Source organism: Schistocerca serialis, chromosome 1, assembly GCF_023864345.2.
Source record: "Schistocerca serialis cubense isolate TAMUIC-IGC-003099 chromosome 1, iqSchSeri2.2, whole genome shotgun sequence".
Classification (NCBI taxonomy): Eukaryota; Metazoa; Arthropoda; class Insecta; order Orthoptera; family Acrididae; genus Schistocerca; species Schistocerca serialis.
In genome coordinates this window covers 1,001,762,640-1,001,782,562 of record NC_064638.1, presented here as the reverse complement: position 1 = coordinate 1,001,782,562, position 19,923 = coordinate 1,001,762,640, and positions in this window count along the sequence as shown.

Below are 19,923 nucleotides of genomic sequence, written 5' to 3'. Positions count from 1 at the left end.
CCATTACCACAATTTGCCATTTGTTTATCTATAATTTTGTACCGAGAGAAAAAATGCTCACACTGGTTGCCATTTGTTTAATGGCTGATTGTATTGGGATAAATCAAAGTAGCTATAATTCGTGTCTCATTTAATTGCAATCAAAGCCCACCAGGACGTAATTCACTTACCTGGAGTGTCAACACGAAATACACAATAAAACAAAAACGACCACCAGTACGCGCATGGGAAAAACGAACTCCTAAAGCTTTCCATGTGACCTCTGATTTTTCTTATTTATTAACATTTCTCCGTACGTAGGCGATCTCACTGACAGGAAATCATGGGCTCAGTAGCACCACTGAGACGATTGTCCATAGTAACGTAGTGTGATTAAAGCCACTTGTGAGCGATGGTGTCAAAAGCTTTCTGGAAACTGAGAAATATGGAATCAATTTAGATCGCTTTTCGATAGTGCTCATTACTTCCAGTGAACAAAAAACGCTTTTTGATAGTGCTCATTACTTCCCGTGAACAAAAAACTAGTTGCTTTTCGGAAGGACAACATTTTCTGAATTTGTGCTGACTATGCGTTAATAGATCGTTTTCTTCTAGGTAGTTCATAATGTTCGAGCACAGTATATGTTCCAAAATTCTGCTGCAAATCAAAGACAGTAATATGGGTCTGTAATTCAGCGGATTACTCCAGTTTCCTTTGGACAACCGTATTTGGTGACTCCGCTACGGCGGCACTGTCATCGGTAACATTACCATTGCTATTGTAGAGTGAAGATTATGACCGTGTCCTGCCGCTGATGTGCATTAGATATCATCAAAATCGGATTTTCTGCCAGATTTCTAGAGCTTTTAAGTTCTACGGACGGAGTCCTTGGTGCCCTCTGACTCCCAACTAAATAATTCTCAAAACGGAGATATAAACTATGACTTCTACTGAAACACATTGCAAATAATCTATAACATATGTCGAGCTGAGAGGGAGTTCATAGATTTTCATTCCTTGCTCTATCCCCCAACGTTTTTTGTGAATCCTCCCTTTTGTTGTGGTTGGTGGTTCGAATCTCAGTTTACGTAACGGACTGTGTGCCAGGGCTTTTGGTATACCGTGTGACCGAAGATACCATTTTCTTTCTCGAAAATTAGCTCATCAGGAAAATTTAATATTCCGCTTGCCTCTTCCCCCATGGTGAGCTGAATCTTCAGATTGATCCTGTCGAGATATTTGAGGAAACGACCTAGTTGCTCTCTGCCGTGGCGCCACAACAAACGTATCATCAATGTCCAAACACCGCTACCTAAGACAAGAATGCCCGTTATTAGCGAACTTGTGCGCTCCAAGTGTCGAGACACTACATACAGCGCTACATACACGATTGCTGGATTTACAGATTTTTGGTACCAAAATCGACTGCCACGCGTACATGGACAATTACAAGTTTCATCGTTGTCAACGCAGGTGAAATACAGTTATCCAGGAAGATACTTAACAAATACCTCGGAGCTACAGCATTTAAAATAAAATATCAGAAAACCCAGCTGATGGAACGGAGCTTTCCAACAAAACTGGATCACGACAACGGAGGCTAGGAGACAGCAGAGGTTAAATAACACGGCTAATCCCCGAGAAATGTGCCTCGTCAACTCGACTTACAATATTAAACTTTTGCGGGAAATACTTCAAGAACAAACTCAAAGGATATCATATAGATTCCAAAGGACAACATTTTCAAATATATACATCCTCAGTAAAATGAACTACTCGGCGGTGATCATGCCACAGCCCGTGATAACAAACAAGAAACTTCAAAGTGACGTTCAGGACATTCAGCCCAGTTGTCAATCGTAGGATTATTGCCACAACAGGGTTCGGGACAACGTTGTCCCATTTTCACGTGCTAAAAGCAAGGAAACCAGATAAAACAATCCTTATACCGACAGACATATAGGGATTACAGATGTGCTGAGCTATAATCTACCTGAAAATCTTTTTGTGCCATTAGGCCTCGTCACAACTTAAAAACAAGCTGCACACGTGCATTGTCATGTCAAACCGTGAAACATAAAACATCACATGCCGACGCATCCACAGTTGAAAAATGGCTCTAAGCACTATGGGACTTAACATCTGACGTCATCAGTCCCCTAGACTTAGAACTACTTAAACCTAACTAACCGAAGGACATCACACACATCCATGCCCGAAGCAAGATTCGAGCCTGCGACCGTAGCAGCAGCGCGGTTCCCGACTGAAGCGCCAAGAACCTCTCGGCCACAACGGCCAGCGTCCACCGTTCCTGAGGTAGAGCTGCAAACTGGAAACTGTTGCCACCACCTATCAACGATGATATTTACTTAAAGCCTAATGCTCAGCATCAACGATACTACCGTCTGCCACAAAATCTACACACTGCACTCTGTACGGAAATAGTTTACATAAATCCTATGACACTAGGAAAAATATGTTCGTGGCTGCTTCTTAAGGAGGATATCGCTAAAGTGTGCCCAGAAATGCCCTTTAGACACTTTCGCCGTCGCACCCCTCTCACAACAAGTCGCTACCTCCTCTCAATTTGATATCAACCACCCTTTTCTTTGAACGTGCAACACCCGCACGCTATCCGCTATATCCCCCAACGAATGCTGCTAGTTCTTAGGATGCTTTGCGGCAGCTGATGAGCCGTTCTCTCTATTATTATGCTCTTTAAATCTAGTTTTAAAATTCCGTCCTGTCTGTTCCACGTGTCCTCAATATTTCTTGAATAAACTTCAAAGTATTGCTTGTTGGTTCGTATGGCAGTATTTTAAAAACAAACTTTAAAGTAATATCGACAGAAACAATCGAATGGTGACTGTGCGTAAAATATATGTCAGCACAAACGACGGTTTTATTCGTAAAATAAACCTGCAAAATTTTAAAAAACAATGACAACGTCGTTACAAAACGCCTCTTCAGGGAACTAAAGCGTACGAACTATGTGCTTCCAGTCGATGCTGGACCCACACAACGAAATTTGTTTTGTGTAAGACAGCCTTATTTGGAATGTACGAGGTAGGAACTTAAATAGTGGCAACTATTTTTTCACAACCGATACAAAAGAGTTACATCTTTGCACCTGTTAGTGTCCTTCAAAGTAGTCACCAGTGTTGTGTAGAACCCGTTGCCAGCGATGTGGAAGGCGTAGTATACCAGTAGCAGAGCCTGTTCTGTTGAGCGTGCAAATGGAGTGGTCTAAAGTTATGGTGAATCTCGTGTACACAATTTTCAGTCACTGAAAGTTTTTTAGTCCACACAATATGCTACGGAGTACAACAAGCCAAACTAAGAGAGGTGTCCAACTCGTCCAGTCGTTCCAGACCAGCATGAGACGAAAAGGACTTAGAAGGGATTTAACTGCAGCATTTAAACGATTTTCCTTCTGAGAAAGATCCTTCTCGTGCTGGGGAAAACGGAGGTATTTTATTTACTTACTTGAGAAGTGTTCCTTTGTGTAGTCATTTTGTATGTCTTCAAATGTGTATGGAAAACAGAATAGTGTTATCCAGATGTCGAAGACACGTCACAATCCATTAAATGTTTAGAAACAGCTTGTCCAACATATGCCCCTAGGTGGTTGGTGCGTTATTCTGTCCAAATGGCAGAACTTCGAACTTATAGAGGTGATCAGGAGTTTTGAAGGCAGTGTTTGCCAGTCAGCTTGATTTGTCAATATGCTATCTCCATGCACATAATTGAGAAATACTTTGACCCTATCAAGCAGTCTAGCGTGTCGACAATGGGCAGATATCTCTTTTCGCGATTTAGTTCAGTTGTCGGCGATCGACGCAGAAATGCCATGTGCCATCATTATTCTTCACAAGTACCAAGATGGCAGTGCCCTATCTTTAGTGTAGTTAAGTGCAACACGAATAAATAAAATTATCAGTCTATAAATGATTGCACAACATGTGCTTTTAAGAGCTAAGATATTGCTCTTAAAAATGTAGGCACAAATTACAAGTTTACGAAGAGAATTTTGTGCGTATTTAGTCTCATAGATAAAAAAAAACGCGATATCTTCAAGCAAACCAATGTCCCCTTTCGCATAAAACTTAGGGTAGTGATACTGAATGCCAAATAGAATGATGTGAACTTAGTAATGCTGCAGTAATCAGATTCTCAATACTTGGAAAATTCGCGCCCTCTGTCAGCCTATGCCATTGCATATGAATACTTCTAAGCGAGAAACAGTACACAGAAGAATGCAAACTCACCACCTAACTCACCTAAAATAGTACCTCAAAGTTCGGTACAATAAAATAACTTGGAATTCTCCTACCGGTTATCTTGTGCATCGTACCAATTCTTCAACATCAATACCCTCCATCAAGCAAAAATAATTTCATCACACTAGCAAGCTCCATCAAATGTCTTAACATCCTAAGCACGTACACGAAAGTTACTGCAACTAGAAAGAGAATGGAAAATGGAGTGATGACTTCCTTCGAACAAGGAAAGCACATAATGCAACTCTACCTCCAAAGTATCGATATGCAGTGAAGTTGGATGGCACAGTATCTCACGGATAGCTGTAAAATAAATATTGTTGTTGTTGTTGTGGGCTTCACTCCTGAGACTGGTTTGATGCAGCTCTCCGTACTACTCTATCCTGTGCAAGCTTCTTCATCTCCCAGTACCTACTGCAATATACATCCTTCTGAATCTGCTTAGTGTATTCATCTCTAGGTCTCCCTCTACGATTTTTACCCTCCACGCTGCTCTCCAATACTAAACTGGTGATCCCTTGATGCCTCAGAATACACTCCTGGAAATGGAAAAAAGAACACATTGACACCGGTGTATCAGACCCACCACACTTGCTTCGGACACTGCGAGAGGGCTGTACAAGCAATGATCACACGCACGGCACAGCGGACACACCAGGAACCGCGGTGTTGGCCGTCGAATGGCGCTAGCTGCGCAGCATTTGTGCACCGCCGCCGTCAGTGTCAGCCAGTTTGCCGTGGCATACGGAGCTCCATCGCAGTCTTTAACACTGGTAGCATGCCGCGACAGCGTGGACGTGAACCGTATGTGCAGTTGACGGACTTTGAGCGAGGGCGTATAGTGGGCATGCGGGAGGCCGGGTGGACGTACCGCCGAATTGCCCAACACGTGGGGCGTGAGGTCTCCACAGTACATCGATGTTGTCGCCAGTGGTCGGCGGAAGGTGCACGTGCCCGTCGACCTGGAACCGGACCGCAGCGACGCACGGATGCACGCCAAGACCGTAGGATCCTACGCAGTGCCTTAGGGGACCGCACCGCCACTTCCCAGCAAATTAGGGACACTGTTGCTCCTGGGGTATCAGCGAGGACCATTCGCAACCGTCTCCATGAAGCTGGGCTACGGTCCCGCACACCGTTAGGCCGTCTTCCGCTCACGCCCCAACATCGTGCAGCCCGTCTCCAGTGGTGTCGCGACAGGCGTGAATGGAGGGACGAATGGAGACATGTCGTCTTCAGCGATGAGAGTCGCTTCTGCCTTGGTGCTAATGATGGTCGTATGCGTGTTTGGCGCCGTGCAGGTGAGCGCCACAATCAGGACTGCATACGACCGAGGCACACAGGGCCAACACCCGGCATCATGGTGTGGGGAGCGATCTCCTACACTGGCCGTACACCACTGGTGATCGTCGAGGGGACACTGAATAGTGCACGGTACATCCAAACCGTCATCGAACCCATCGTTCTACCATTCCTAGACCGGCAAGGGAACTTGCTGTTCCAACAGGACAATGCACGTCCGCATGTATCCCGTGCCACCCAACGTGCTCTAAAAGGTGTAAGTCAACTACCCTGGCCAGCAAGATCTCCGGATCTGTCCCCCATTGAGCATGTTTGGGACTGGATGAAGCGTCGTCTCAAGCGGTCTGCACGTCCAGCACTAACGCTGGTCCAACTGAGGCGCCAGGTGGAAATGGCATGGCAAGCCGTTCCACAGGACTACATCCAGCATCTCTACGATCGTCTCCATGGGAGAATAGCAGCCTGCATTGCTGCGAAAGGTGGATGTACACTGTACTAGAACCGACATTGTGCATGCTCTGTTGCCTGTGCCTATGTGCCTGTGGTTCTGTCAGTGTGATCATGTGATGTATCTGACCCCAGGAATGTGTCAATAAAGTTTCCCCTTCCTGGGACAATGAATTCACGGTGTTCTTATTTCAATTTCCAGGAGTGTATGTCCTACCAACCGATCCCTTCTTCTAGTCAAGTTGTGCCACAAATTTCTCTTCTCCCCAATTCTATACAATACCTCCTCATTAGTTATGTGATCTACCCATCTAATCTTCAGCATTCTTCTGTAGCATCCCATTTCGAAAGCATCTATTCTCTTCTTGTCCAAACTAGTTATCGTCCATGTTTCACTTCCATACATGGCTACACTCCATACAAATACTTTCAGAAACAAATTCCTGATAGTTAAATCTATACTCGGTGTTAACAAATTTCTCTTCTTCAGAAACGCTTTCCTTGCCATTGCCAGTCTACATTTTATATTATCTCTACTTCGACAGTCATCAGTTATTTTGCTCCCCAAATAGCAATACTCATTTACTACTTCAAGCGACTCATTTCTTAATCTAATTACCTCAGAATCACCCGATTTAATTCGACTACATTCCTTTATCCTCGTTTTGCTTTTATTGATATTCATCTTATATCCTCCTTTCAAGACACTGTCCATTCCATTCAGCTGCTCTTCCATGTCCTTTGCTGTCTCTGACAGAATTACAATGTCATCGGCGAACCTCAAAGTTTTAATTTCTTCTCCATAGATTTTAATACCTACAGCGAATTTTTCTTTTGTTTCCTTTAATGCTTGCTCAATATACAGATTGAATAACATCGGGGATAGGCTACAACCCTGTCTCACTCCCTTCCCAGCCACTGCTTCCCTTTCATGCCCCTCGACTCTTATAACTGCCATCTGGTTTCTGTATAAATTGTAAAAAGCCTTTCGCTCCCTGTATTTTACCCTTGCCACCTTCAGAATTTGAAATGGAGTATTTCAGTCTACACTGTCAAAAGCTTTCTCTAAGTCTACAAATGCTAGAAATGTAGGTTTGCCTTTCCTTAATCTGTTTCCTAAGATAAGCCGTAGGGTTAGTATTGCCTAACGTGTTCCATTTCTACGGCATCTGATCTTCCCCGAGATCGGCTTCTACCAGTTTTTCCATTCCTCTATAAAGAATTTGTGTTAGTATTTTGCAGCCATGGCTTATTAAACTTATTATTCGGTAATTTTCACATCTGCCAACACCTGATTTCTTTGGGATTGGAATTATTATATTCTTCTTGATTTCTGAGGGTATTTCACCTGACTAATACATCTTGCTCACCAGATGGTAGGGTTTTGACAGGGCTGGCTCTCCCAAGGCTATCAGTAGTTCTAATGGAATGTTGACTACTCCCGGGGCCTTGTTTCGACTTAAGTCTTTCGGTGCTCTGTCGAACTCTTTACGCAGTATCACATCTCCCATTTCATCTTCATCTACATCCTCTTCCATTTCCGTAATAGTGTCCTCAAGAACATTGCCCTTTTATAGACCCTCTATTTACTCCATCAGACCTCTCTGCTTTCCCTTCTTTGCTTAAAACTGGGTTTCCATCAAAGCTCTTGATATTCATGCAAGTGATTCTCTTCTCTCCAAAGGTCTCTTTAATATTCCTGTAGGCAGTATCTGTCTTATCCCTATTGAGAAAAGCCTCTACATCCTTACATTTGTCCTCCAGCCATCCCTGCTTAGCCATTTTGCTCTTCCTGTCGATCTCATTTTTGAGACGTTTGTATTCCTTTTTGCCTGCTTCATTTGCTGCATTTTTGTATTTTCTCCTTTTATCAATTAAATTCAATATTTCTTCTGTTACCCAAGGATTTCTACCAGCTATCGTCTTTTTACCTACTTGATCATCTACTGCCTTCACTATTTCATCTCTCAAAGCTACCCACTCTTCTTCTTCTATATTTCTTTCCGCCATTCTTGTCAATCGTTCCCTAATGCTCTCCCTGAAACTCTCTACAACCTCTGGTTTTGTGAGTTTATTCAGGTCCCATCTCCTTAAGTTACCACCTTTTTGCAGTTTCTTCAGTTTTAATCTACAGTTCATAACCAATAGAGTGTGGTCAGAGTCCACATCCGCCCCTGGAAATGTCTTACAATTTAAAACCTGGTTCCTAAATCTCTGTCTTACCGATATATAATCTATCTGATACCTTCCAATATCACCAGGCTCCTTCCATGTACACAACCTTCTTTCATGATTCTTGAACCAAGTGTTAGCAATGATTAAGTTATGCTCTATGCAACATCCTACCAGGCGGCTTCCTCTTTCATTCCTTACCCCCATTCCATATTAAGCTACTACGTTTCTTTCTCTTCCTCTTCCTACTATCGAATTCCAGTCACCCATGACTATTAAATTTTTGACTCCCTTCACTATCTGACTAATTTCTTCTATCTCATCACCATTTCATCAATCTCTTCGTCATCTGCGGGGCTAGTTGACATATAAACTTGTACTACTGTGGTAGGTGTGGGCTTCGATAGATATCTGGGCCACAGTAATGCGTTCATTATGTTGCTTGTAGTAGCTTACCCGCATTCCTATTTTTTTATTCATTATTAAACCTACTCCTGCATTACCCCTATTTGATTTTGTATTTATCACTCTGTATTCACCTGACCAGAAGTCTTGTTCCTCCTGCCACCGAACTTCAGTAATTTCGACTATATCTTACATTAACCTATCCATTTCCCTTTTAAATTTTCTAACCTACCTACCCGTTTAAAGGACATTCCACGCTCTGACCCGTAGAAAGCCGGTTTTCTTTCTCCTGATAACAACGTCCTCCTGAGTAGTCCCCGGCCAGAGATCAGAATGGGGGACTATTTTACCTCCGGAATATTTTGCCCAAGAGGACGCCATCATCATCTAAGCGACTAGCGCGAGGTTTGGTGTTCTCGTAAAGATAAGTTATTTTAGATTATAAAACACATAGATTAGTACTGATTACGTGGTAAATAAGTGTATTAGTGTGCCGTTTAAGTGTACCATTAAAGGTTTCATTTCTCATTACGTAATATAGCAGAAAACGCGAAAAGACCGTACAGTCGTATTTTCTGTTTACGTTCTGCTGCAGCAAATCTATAGAATTTCGTTTAGTTGTTCCTTGCTCTCTCCAGCAATTTAACTTAGCGTACCTCTTCATTATTTAACTAGCATTTCCGGAAAGTAGCGTAAAGTTTAACTTGTTGTTTCAGAAACTTTGCACTTTTGTTTTTGTTTACACACAGTTGCGTATAGGCCAAATTTGTGTAACCATATTTTCGTGTTTATCTGTAATTTAACTGACTTATTCTTAATAAATTATTACGTTTATCATGAGTGAAAAGTGCTTGACTTGCCGTAGAATTGTTAGGTCGGGGCTTTGGTGTGATGGGTGCTGTAGTTTTTTCCATGTGGGTGACTGTAGTGGCGTGGGAATAGGGGAAGTAAATGAGACTCATCAGTGGTTTTGTAGGATTTGTAGTAGAGATAGGAAGATACTGGAACAGGAGGGGAAAATTGCTGCCCTTCAGGCTGAGTTAGACAAGGCCAGGGGAGATCTTGACAGGTTAAGGAGGGAGAAGGGTAAAGAGAGGTGGGAAGTGGCAACAGGCAACAGGAGGAACAGGCCTAGAACTTTGTCTGACAGCTTTATGGTGAATGTGGAAAATAGATTTGACCTGTTGCTTCAGTTAGAAGCTGGTGAGCCTCAAGCAGTTACAGGTGTAGACAGGGCACAACAAACTTTCAGCAGCAAATTGAAAAGTAAGAATGTAGGGAAATCAGTAAAGAGAAAGAAAGTGTTGTTGTTAGGTAGTTCCCATGGAAGAGGTGTTGGCCAACTCTTGCAGGATGAACTAGGATCAGAATACCAGGTCACCAATTTTTTTAAACCTAGTGCTGGTCTGGAGCAGGTGACAGAGGATTTAGGATCACTTTGCAAAGATTTCACTAAGGAAGACACCGTGGTTATAGTGGGTGGGGCAGGTAACAGTATTGACAGAGATCCTGGGTACAGCATAGAGTGTGACCTGGCGAAGATTGCATCAGCATCGAGGCATACCAGTGTTGAGTTTGTATCTGTTCTTGGGCGCCATGACCGACCTCATTTGAACTCTTCTGTCAAGAGAGTTAATTTGGAGCTGGAACGGCTGCTCATGTCGGGTGCGGGGTCACACATTGGTGTGGTTCATGTTGATTCTGTCAGTAGGTGGGATTATACTAGGCATGGCCTTCACCTCAACAGGAAGGGGAAGGGTAAATTGGCTGGGGAAATAGCAGGAAAGTTAAAGGGGGGAGGCACTGTCATGAGTGGTAAAATACCAGTGGTTATAGGATTCAGAAAAGACCCTTTTTTAGGGTAGGGAGGACAGAAAGAAAACAAATTTTAAGAGAGGTTAGAACTGAGACAAACCTTCAGTTTGAGAAAGAAATCAAAAAACATAATTCCAGCTTATTACATCAACATAAACAGCCATTGGTTAAGAATTTTCAACTGTCAGCAGATATTTTAACTCCATCCAATTTTAAGTCAGTCAATGTGAAATGTCAGCTATCTTTATTGCATCAAAATATTCGAGGACTGAGAAATAAAATTAATGAATTAACTATCTGCATAGATGAATTAGAGTCTTCAAACCCAGCTGACATAATCTGCCTCTCTGAACATCATGTGACCACTGGTATAGAACTTTTAAGTGTTACAGGGTTTAGGTTAGCATCTCACTATTGTAGATCAGAAATGGAGAAAGGAGGAGTTGCCACATTCATCAGGAACTGTCATAAATTTAAGAACATAGACATTCATAAATTTTGCCTAGAACAGCATATGGAAGCATGTGCAACAGAATTAGATTTTCACAAAAAATCTTTCATAATATTAAGTGTATATCGAGCACCTGCAGGTAACTTTAATCTGTTTGTAAACCACCTTGAAGCTGTACTGGCCCATTTAACAACCAAAAACAAAGAAATAGTGGTTGCTGGTGATTTCAATGTAGATTTCCTTAAAGACTCTCCCAATAAGAACCTATTTGAGTTAGTAACACTATCATTCAACTTAATTCCCACAGTAAAGTTCCCCACTAGGATAACCACTTGCTCACAAACAGCCATTGATAATATCTTTATAGAAAAGTCAAATGAACAAAATTATATTACAAAACCAATAGTCAATGGCCTCTCAGACCACGACATGCAGTTCCTTCTGTTAAATGTTAATACTGAACAGGATATAAAATCTGTTAAATCTGAGCTCAAGAGGGTAATCAGTAAGCCAAAAATTGATTATTTTAGGACACTCGTCAGAGACATTCACTGGACTGATGTTTACAGTGCTCATGGCATGAATGAAAAATATAACATTTTTGCTAATAAAGTGCTTACCTTATTTGAACACTGCTTTCCCCCAAAACTTACCAAGGTTAGAGCAAAGTCTACAAAGAAGCCATGGATTACTCGAGGAATAGGGGTATCTTGTAAAACAAAAAGAAAACTGTATCTGTCAATCCGAAACATTTCCAATGTTGATGCTATAGCACATTATAAGAAATACTGCAAAATATTAAAGACTGTAATACGGATGTCAAAGCAAATATATTACAAGGAAAAGATAGTCATATCAGATAACAAAATAAAGACAATATGGGATATAGTGAAGGAGGAGACCGGTAGAACCAGACATGAAGAGGAACAAATAGCATTAAGAGTAAATGATGCATTGGTGACAGATGTGTATAGTGTTGCAGAACTTTTTAACAAACATTTTATAACTGTTACTGAAAAGATGGGGTTGTCAGGTTCGGTAGATGCTGCTATGGATTACCTTAGACCAGACATTTCAAGTAACTTCCATAATATGAATTTGACCCTCACTACCCCAACAGAAATAATGTCCATCATAAAATCTTTAAAATCAAAAACATCTAGTGGGTATGATGAAATATCAACAAAGTTAATTAAAGAATGTGATTCTGAGCTAAGTAACATATTAAGCTATCTGTGTAACCAGTCGTTTATCAGTGGAATATTTCCCGAATGGCTGAAATATGCTGAAGTTAAGCCACTGTTTAAGAAGGGAGATAAAGACATAGCATCAAATTTCCGTCCGATTTCACTGTTGCCAGCATTCTCAAAAATTTTCGAAAAAGTAATGTACAGTCGTCTTTATAACCATCTTATCTCAAATAACATACTGTCAAAGTCACAGTTTGGATTTCTAAAAGGTTCTGATATTGAGAAGGCTATCTACACTTACAGTGAAAATGTACTTAATTCATTAGACAAAAAATTGCAGGCAACTGGTATATTTTGTGATCTGTCAAAGGCATTTGACTGTGTAAATCACAATATCCTTTTAAGTAAACTAGAATATTATAGTGTAACAGGAAATGCTGCAAAATGGTTCAAATCTTATATCTCTGGCAGGAAACAAAGGGTGTTATTAGGAAAGAGACATGTATCAAGCTATCAGGCATCATCCAACTGGGAACTAATTACATGTGGGGTCCCACAAGGTTCCATTTTGGGGCCCTTACTTTTTCTTGTGTATATCAATGACCTTTCATCAGTAACATTACCAGATGCCAAGTTTGTTTTGTTTGCTGATGATACAAACATTGCAATAAATAGCAAATCAAGTGTAGTCTTAGAAAGATCAGCCAATAAAATATTTGTAGACATTAATCACTGGTTCCTAGCCAATTCTTTGTCACTAAACTTTGAAAAAACACACTACATGCAGTTCAGAACTTGTAAGGGGTGTCCCAAGAGTATATGTCTAACATATGATGACAAGAAGATAGAAGAAGTGGACGGTGTTAAATTCTTGGGATTACAGCTTGATAATAAATTCAACTGGGAGGAGCACACCACAGAACTGCTGAAGCGTCTTAACAAATCTCTGTTTGCAATGCGAATTTTGTCAGACATAGGGGATATAAAAATGAAAAAGCTGGCATACTATGCTTACTTTCATTCCATAATGTCATATGGGATTATTTTCTGGGGTAATTCATCAAGCCAAGCTAAAGTTTTCCGGGCACAAAAACGTGCAGTAAGAATTATATGTGGTGTGAACTCAAGAACATCCTGCAGAAGCCTGTTTAGGGAACTAGGGATACTAACTACAGCTTCCCAATATATTTATTCCTTAATGAAATTTGTCATTAAAAATATATCACTTTTTCAAACCAACAGCTCAATTCATGGAATCAATACTAGAAATAAGAATAATCTTCACAAGGATTTAAAGTCACTTAGTCTTGTACAAAAAGGTGTGCATTATTCAGGAACACACATTTTCAATAACTTGCCAGCAGCCATAAAAAGCTTAACAACCAATGAAATTCAGTTTAAGAGAAGCCTAAAGGATTTATTGGTGGCCAACTCCTTCTACTCCATTGATGAATTTCTGAGGAAAACCAACTGATTTGTATATAAGTACAACATAACTTCTGCACAATTTCAGTGCAGTAATGTGTTCACTGAAAATGTGTGTGTGTGTGTGTGTGTGTGTGTGTGTGTGTGTGTGTGTGTGTGTGTAAGTAAGTATAATCTAACTTCTGCACCATTTCAGTGCAGTAATGTGTTCATTGTAAATAAGTATTACAGTAGTTGTATTACATGTTTCTTACCTTATAAATAAATATAAAACTTTTTTATTTTAAATTCAGTGCAATAGTATTTGTAAAATGACTCTTAGTGTTCATTAAAAAATGACGATCATTCCACTTGGGACCTGTGGAATGGTACATTAGCTTATTTGTTTTAGTTTAAATATTTGTCATGTATTGTTGTTTTTCTGACATGTTCCACATCCTGGAGGACCTCCTCACTACGGATCAATTGGAATGAAAGTAAATCTAATCTAATCTAATCTAATCTAACCATACAGTATAGCTGCATGCCCTAGGGAAAATTACGACTCTAGTTTCCCCTTACTTTCAGCCGTTCGCAGTAACAGAACAGCAAGGCCGTTTTAGTTAGTGTTACAAGGCCGGATCAGTCAATCATCCAGACTGTTGCCCCTGCAACTACTGAAAAGGCTGCTGCCCCTCTTCAGGAGCCACACATTTGTCTGGCCTCTCAACAGATACCCCTCCGTTGTGGTTGCACCTACGGTACGGCTATCTGTATCGCTGAGGCACGCAAGCCTCCCCACCAACAGCAAGGTCCATGGTGCATGGTGCTTGGGGGGGGGGGGGTAATAAATGTTATAGATCTTAAAAAAGATAATGCAGGTGGTGAAGACATGAGAGGCTAAAACGGGCACGATTAAATTCCTAATTTGAAAGCATCTGAAAATTGGCGCAGAACCGCTAACACTCGCCGACATATGCTCATCGTACTTCTGTATGATGACGGGGAATGGCTACGTTGACTTGGGGATAGTATGGCGAGGGATTTAGTTCCACAGGTCGACTATAGCAGTCTGTAATTGAGTGACGTGAACAGAACTGTTGTGATGGTTGACGTCTGTCAATGTAGTAGTCGTCGAACACTCGTCTTCTTTTTCGATGTCTTAGCTTATAGACACGTATTCGGGGAGAACAGTTCAAAGTCCTCTTCAGCCCTCCCGATTGGGTTTCCTTTGATTTAGCTATGTCGGTTAAGATAAATGCTGGAATGATTTCTTTGAAAGAGCATTGCCTTCCTTAATCCGAGCTTGTGTTCTGTCACTATTGGGCCTCGTAGTCGACGAGACGCTAAACATTGACCTCTCTTCCACCCTTCCTATTTTCTCCAGAGTAGCGTGCAATGTGTCCAGGACGCGCACAGTGTCAACATACCGGCGCGTTATCCTCTGTCCTCCAAATGTCTATTCTTCCGCTGGGTGTTAAACTTGGCGGAGGTGTTGGTTGTACCTGTGTTTCTCGGGTGCAGGATTGTCGTTTGATGGCTGCAGGATAAGTCCGAATTGACCGAGTTCATTCTTTCTGGCGCGATCGACTGGTGGCGGAGATTGATGCTAAAGGTCGGCCGGTACACATCTTCTTCAACACTCTTTTTTACCTACTGACGTATGGGGTCAGCAGTCGTGGCTGCTATCTGTCCGACAGTTCTTGCTGCCATAAAATGCCATTTCTCTCTCTCTCTCTCTCTCTCTCGCTCTCCCTCCGTCTCTCATGCTGTCCCTCCCTCTCAAGCAGGGACCACATTTGGGAGTCGATCTTACCTCTTTTGTCACTGGCACCACTTGATGAATTCCTCGGTTGTTGTAACATCCTTTACCAGAATAGCTTGATTACAAGTCTTCTGCTACTTCTTTCGTCAATTGTGATGAGCTTCGGTTGTAGTTGGATTCTCAATACAGCATAGTGCCCAAAACATTCTGTACGGAGAATGTGTCATTTTTCCCATGACTATGGGCCCTGCTCTTCAATTGTTTCTTGCTGCTGACCGTCACCAAACGTTTTCTTCAATTCGGCCTGGAATTATCCCAGATACTGAACATCTCTTCGTTGTTCCCGAACCACTCCTGGACTGTGCCGTCCGAGTAAAACATATCAGTTCCTAAACACATCACATCATCCCACCAGTTGTATTTGGCGACTCGATCGAATTCTTTCAGCCATTTCGTCCGGTTCTGACCAGCATCTCCGGAAGACATTGTCGTATACCTGACGTGCAGTTGACTTCCCAGCCACGGTAATGTGGATGTTTTGATGTACGTCGCATCCCCATCAAGCAATGTCACGTCCTAACCAGAATCAAGTAAAAATACGAAATTAGGGTCGTCAAAGAAATGCAACATTTAGCACTGAAAACACGTTTATTACGAACTCCAACGTACAGCCAGAAAAAAAACTGTCGTCTCCTGGTCAAAAAGTACTGATATTTGTACAAATTGCGATTAGTCCAGAATATACAAAAATTATAAACATATGATATTTCGAGAACCTTTTTGAAATTACAAACACTAAATAACAACCAGCTGTCGGGTTTGGAAAAGCGAAACGCAGTTTGGTATCCAGCACCACCAACGGCTAAGCCACACTGAATGCTGTACAGTTGCCTCCAGCATGGAGTATCTTTGATGGACACATTTTAAAGTACGTTTGACACAAAGTTTCTACATTGGAACAAAGTGTATTTTGTTTGAGATCTTTGGTAAATGTGTACCTTCTGAAATTGCGCGAGCTATAGATTACTACGAAACGGTACACATCATCAAAAATAGGCTCTATCAGAAGGCACTTCGGCGCTTTTGGTCAATAGTATCGCTACATTACCTGAACGGTAATGTTAACTGGCCACAATTTCATTGCTGGCGTAAATTATTATCTATTCAGGACACGAAAAACTAGAAACGTTTGCAATGATACAAAATATAAATTGCGGTCTCCTCCACGAATTAAATTTCAGTCTGTCGATATCAACTCAGCCGTGGCTTAAATACACACGTGAATATGCGGCGGAAATGAGCAGTAGATCTCGCCGTACCGACCATCCACTAACCGCGGTCAAACTTGCGGAAAGTCCGCGGTTTCACTGCTGGGGTGGGTGTTAACCACTGTATCGGAAAAGCTATGATCAGGTTCCTGTAAGGAAAAAAGATTAAAAAAAAAAGTTGGCAATCTCTGACTGCGTATCACAACGGCTGCATCGAGCAAAATTATATTCAATGTTTTTCTTTAACGGCCTGCCGAAGTGGCCGTGCGGTTAAAGGCGCTGCAGCCTGGAACCGCAAGACCGCTACGGTCGCAGGTTCGAATCCTGCCTCGGGCATGGATGTTTGTGAAGTCCTTAGCTTAGTTAGGTTTACCTAGTTCTAAGTTCTAGGGGACTAATGACCTCAGCAGTTGAGTCCCGTATTGCTCAGAGCCATTTGAGCCATTTTCTTTAACGAAAACAACCATATGAATTAATTCTCTCCTGCATCTTTGTCGGCGAAATTCTGACAACAGTAGTCCGCCCCAGTAGCTAAATGGTCAGCGCGTTGGAATGCCACGCATGGGGGCACGGATTCGATTCCCGGCTGGGGTAGGAGATTTTCTCCCCTCAGGAGCTGGGTGTTGTTCTGTTTTTATCATAATTTCATCCCCATTGTTCACGCGCAAGTCGCCCAATGTGGCGTCGCGACCAATAAGACTTGCACTTGGCGGCCGAACTTCCCGCCTGGGAACTAATGGCTCTGAGCACTATGAGGACATAACATCTGAGGTCATCAGTCCCCTAGAACTTAGAACTACTTAAACCTAACCAACCTAAGGTCATCACACACATCCATGCCCGAGGCAGGATTCGAAACTGCGACCGTAGCAGTCGCGCGGTTCCTGACTGAAGCGCCTAGAACCGCCTAGGAACTCTCGGCCACTGACGCCATACTATCATTTCTGCTTTCTAACAGCAGTTCACTGTAACTCGCAATTATTACACTTGTGATTAAGCAGTCTGATAGGAATGCCCAGCGCAAAAAACTTCATCCGAAACGTACGTTATTCGCCTGCAGCGTTACACATATAGTACCTCATTTCTTGTTCTTTTGTCACTCTTCCTTTAAATTTAAGCTCATAGTTGTTTTCGTAATTAGATAATTTTGGAGATCGTCTTCTTGTAAAAATAAGAAAAACGAAAAAATTACCGAATAACACTAGAAAATCCAAACCTTGCCTTCAAGAAGATAAAACGAAGGTACACTTCTCAAGTAAATAAATAAAATACCTCCGTTTTCTACAGCACAAGAAGGATCTTTCTCAGAACGCGAATCATTGAAATGCTGAAGTGAAGTCCTTTTTAAGTCCTTTTCGTCTCATGCTGATCTGGAACGACTCGACGAATTGGGCACAGTGCACTTTCCCCTCTTAGTTTGACTTGATTCACTCCGAACCACATTGTGTGGACTAGAAAATTTTCAGTGACTGAAAGTTGGGTCGAGGCAATCCTGTACCATCTCTGTATTCCTGGGATTTTGTTTCCGCTTGGAATATTGTGTGATCGAAAATTATATATAGTCCAGATATGAGTGAGAGTTGCTTTCTACTGTGTAAAGCAGGAAGGGTTCTAGTAACAGCCAGACGTTTACTTTTCTGGCTGTTAGGTGGCAGTGCAAGTCCGGTTTGGTGATAAGATCAGTTGTAATTGATGAGAGATTCGTGCCGACAATATTGGCCGCCTTTTTTATGGTTCAATTACATATCTCGAATTGTGCCTTGCATACAAATCTGTGGGGTTGGGACTCAAAGATTTGGCATCCTTGTGTATCCTATGCAGTTTTTCTATAGTTGGCAATGTATCATTAACCGCCCCGTATCACCGTCGTCAGACTATATTGTGTGACAGGGTTGTTAATATCCTTCCACACTCTTTTTCATTCGATCTGCGGGTATTTTTGTTCGATGGGGATGGGTGGGCTGTATTTCACTAGTTCCGTAAAGACTACCGTGGCGCATGGAAGTGTTGGGACTTTTAGGTAACTACGAAGGTTGAACTTAAATAGTGGCAACTATTTATTCACAACCGATACAAAAGAGTTACATGTTTGCGCCTGTTACTGTCCTTCAAAGTAGTCACCAGTGTTGTTTAGAACCCGATGCCAGCAATGTGGAAGGCGTAGTATACCGTAAGCAGAGCCTGTTCTGTTGATGGTGCGAATGGAGTGGTCTAATGTTATGGTGATTCTCGTATACGACTCTGATAGTGTTATCCTAACGCACTACATTCCTTCACGGCAGACCGTCAGTTCGCAGTATTACTGTCCTTTTTTGGAGATTACCTGCGACCAGCTTTGCGAAAGAAACGGCGACACTTTCGGCGCAACCCACCCTTCATTTTGCATGACAATGCGCGGGCGCATACAGCGCAAGCTGTGGTTCGGTCGATGGGACTGGGAAGTACTATACCATCGACCATACTCCGCGGACTTAAGTCCCTGTGACTTTGATTTGATTCCGAAGATGAAGGAACCACTTCGTGGCATTCGCTTCAGATCTGTTCCAGAGATTCGACAGGCAGTAGACCGCTCCATTCGCACCACCAACAGAACACGCTCTGCCAACGGTATACTACGCCTTCCACATCGCTGGCAACGGGTTCTACACAACACTGGTGACTACTCTGAAGGTCACTAACAGGTGCAAAGATGTAACTCTTTTGTATCGGTTGTGAATAGATCGTTGCCACTATTTAACTTCCTACCTCGTACATTCCAAATAAAGCTGTCTTGCACAAAACAAATTTCGTTGCGTGGGTCTAGCATCGACTGGAAGCACATAGTTCGTACGCTTTAGTTCCATGAAGAGGCGTTTTGTAACGACGTTGTCATTGTTTTGTAAAATTTTGCAGGTTTACATAACGAATAAAAAAAATGGCATTGAGCACTATGGGACTTAACTTCTGAGGTCATCAGTCCCCTAGAACTTAGAACTACATAAACCTAACCAACCTAAGTACATCACACACACACATGCCCGAGGCAGGGTTCGCACCTGCGACCGTACCGATCGCGCGGTTCCAAACTGTAGCGCCTAGAACCGCTCGGCCACCCCGCCGATTCACGAATAAAACCGTCGTTTGTGCTGCCATATATTTAATGCCTAGCCGGCATTCGATTGTTTCTGTTTATATTATTTTAAAGTTGTTTGTAAAACAAACGAACCAACAAGCAATACTTTGAAGTTTATTCAAGCAATATTGAGGACACGTGGAACAGACACGACGGAATTTTAAAACTAGATTTAAAGAGCATAATAATAGAGAGAACGGCTCATCAGCTGCCGCAAAGCATCCTAAGAACTAGCAGCATTCGTTGGGGGATATAGCGGATAGCGTGCGGGTGTTGCACGTTCAAAGAAAAGGGTGGTTGATATCAAATTGAGAGGAGGTAGCGACTTGTTG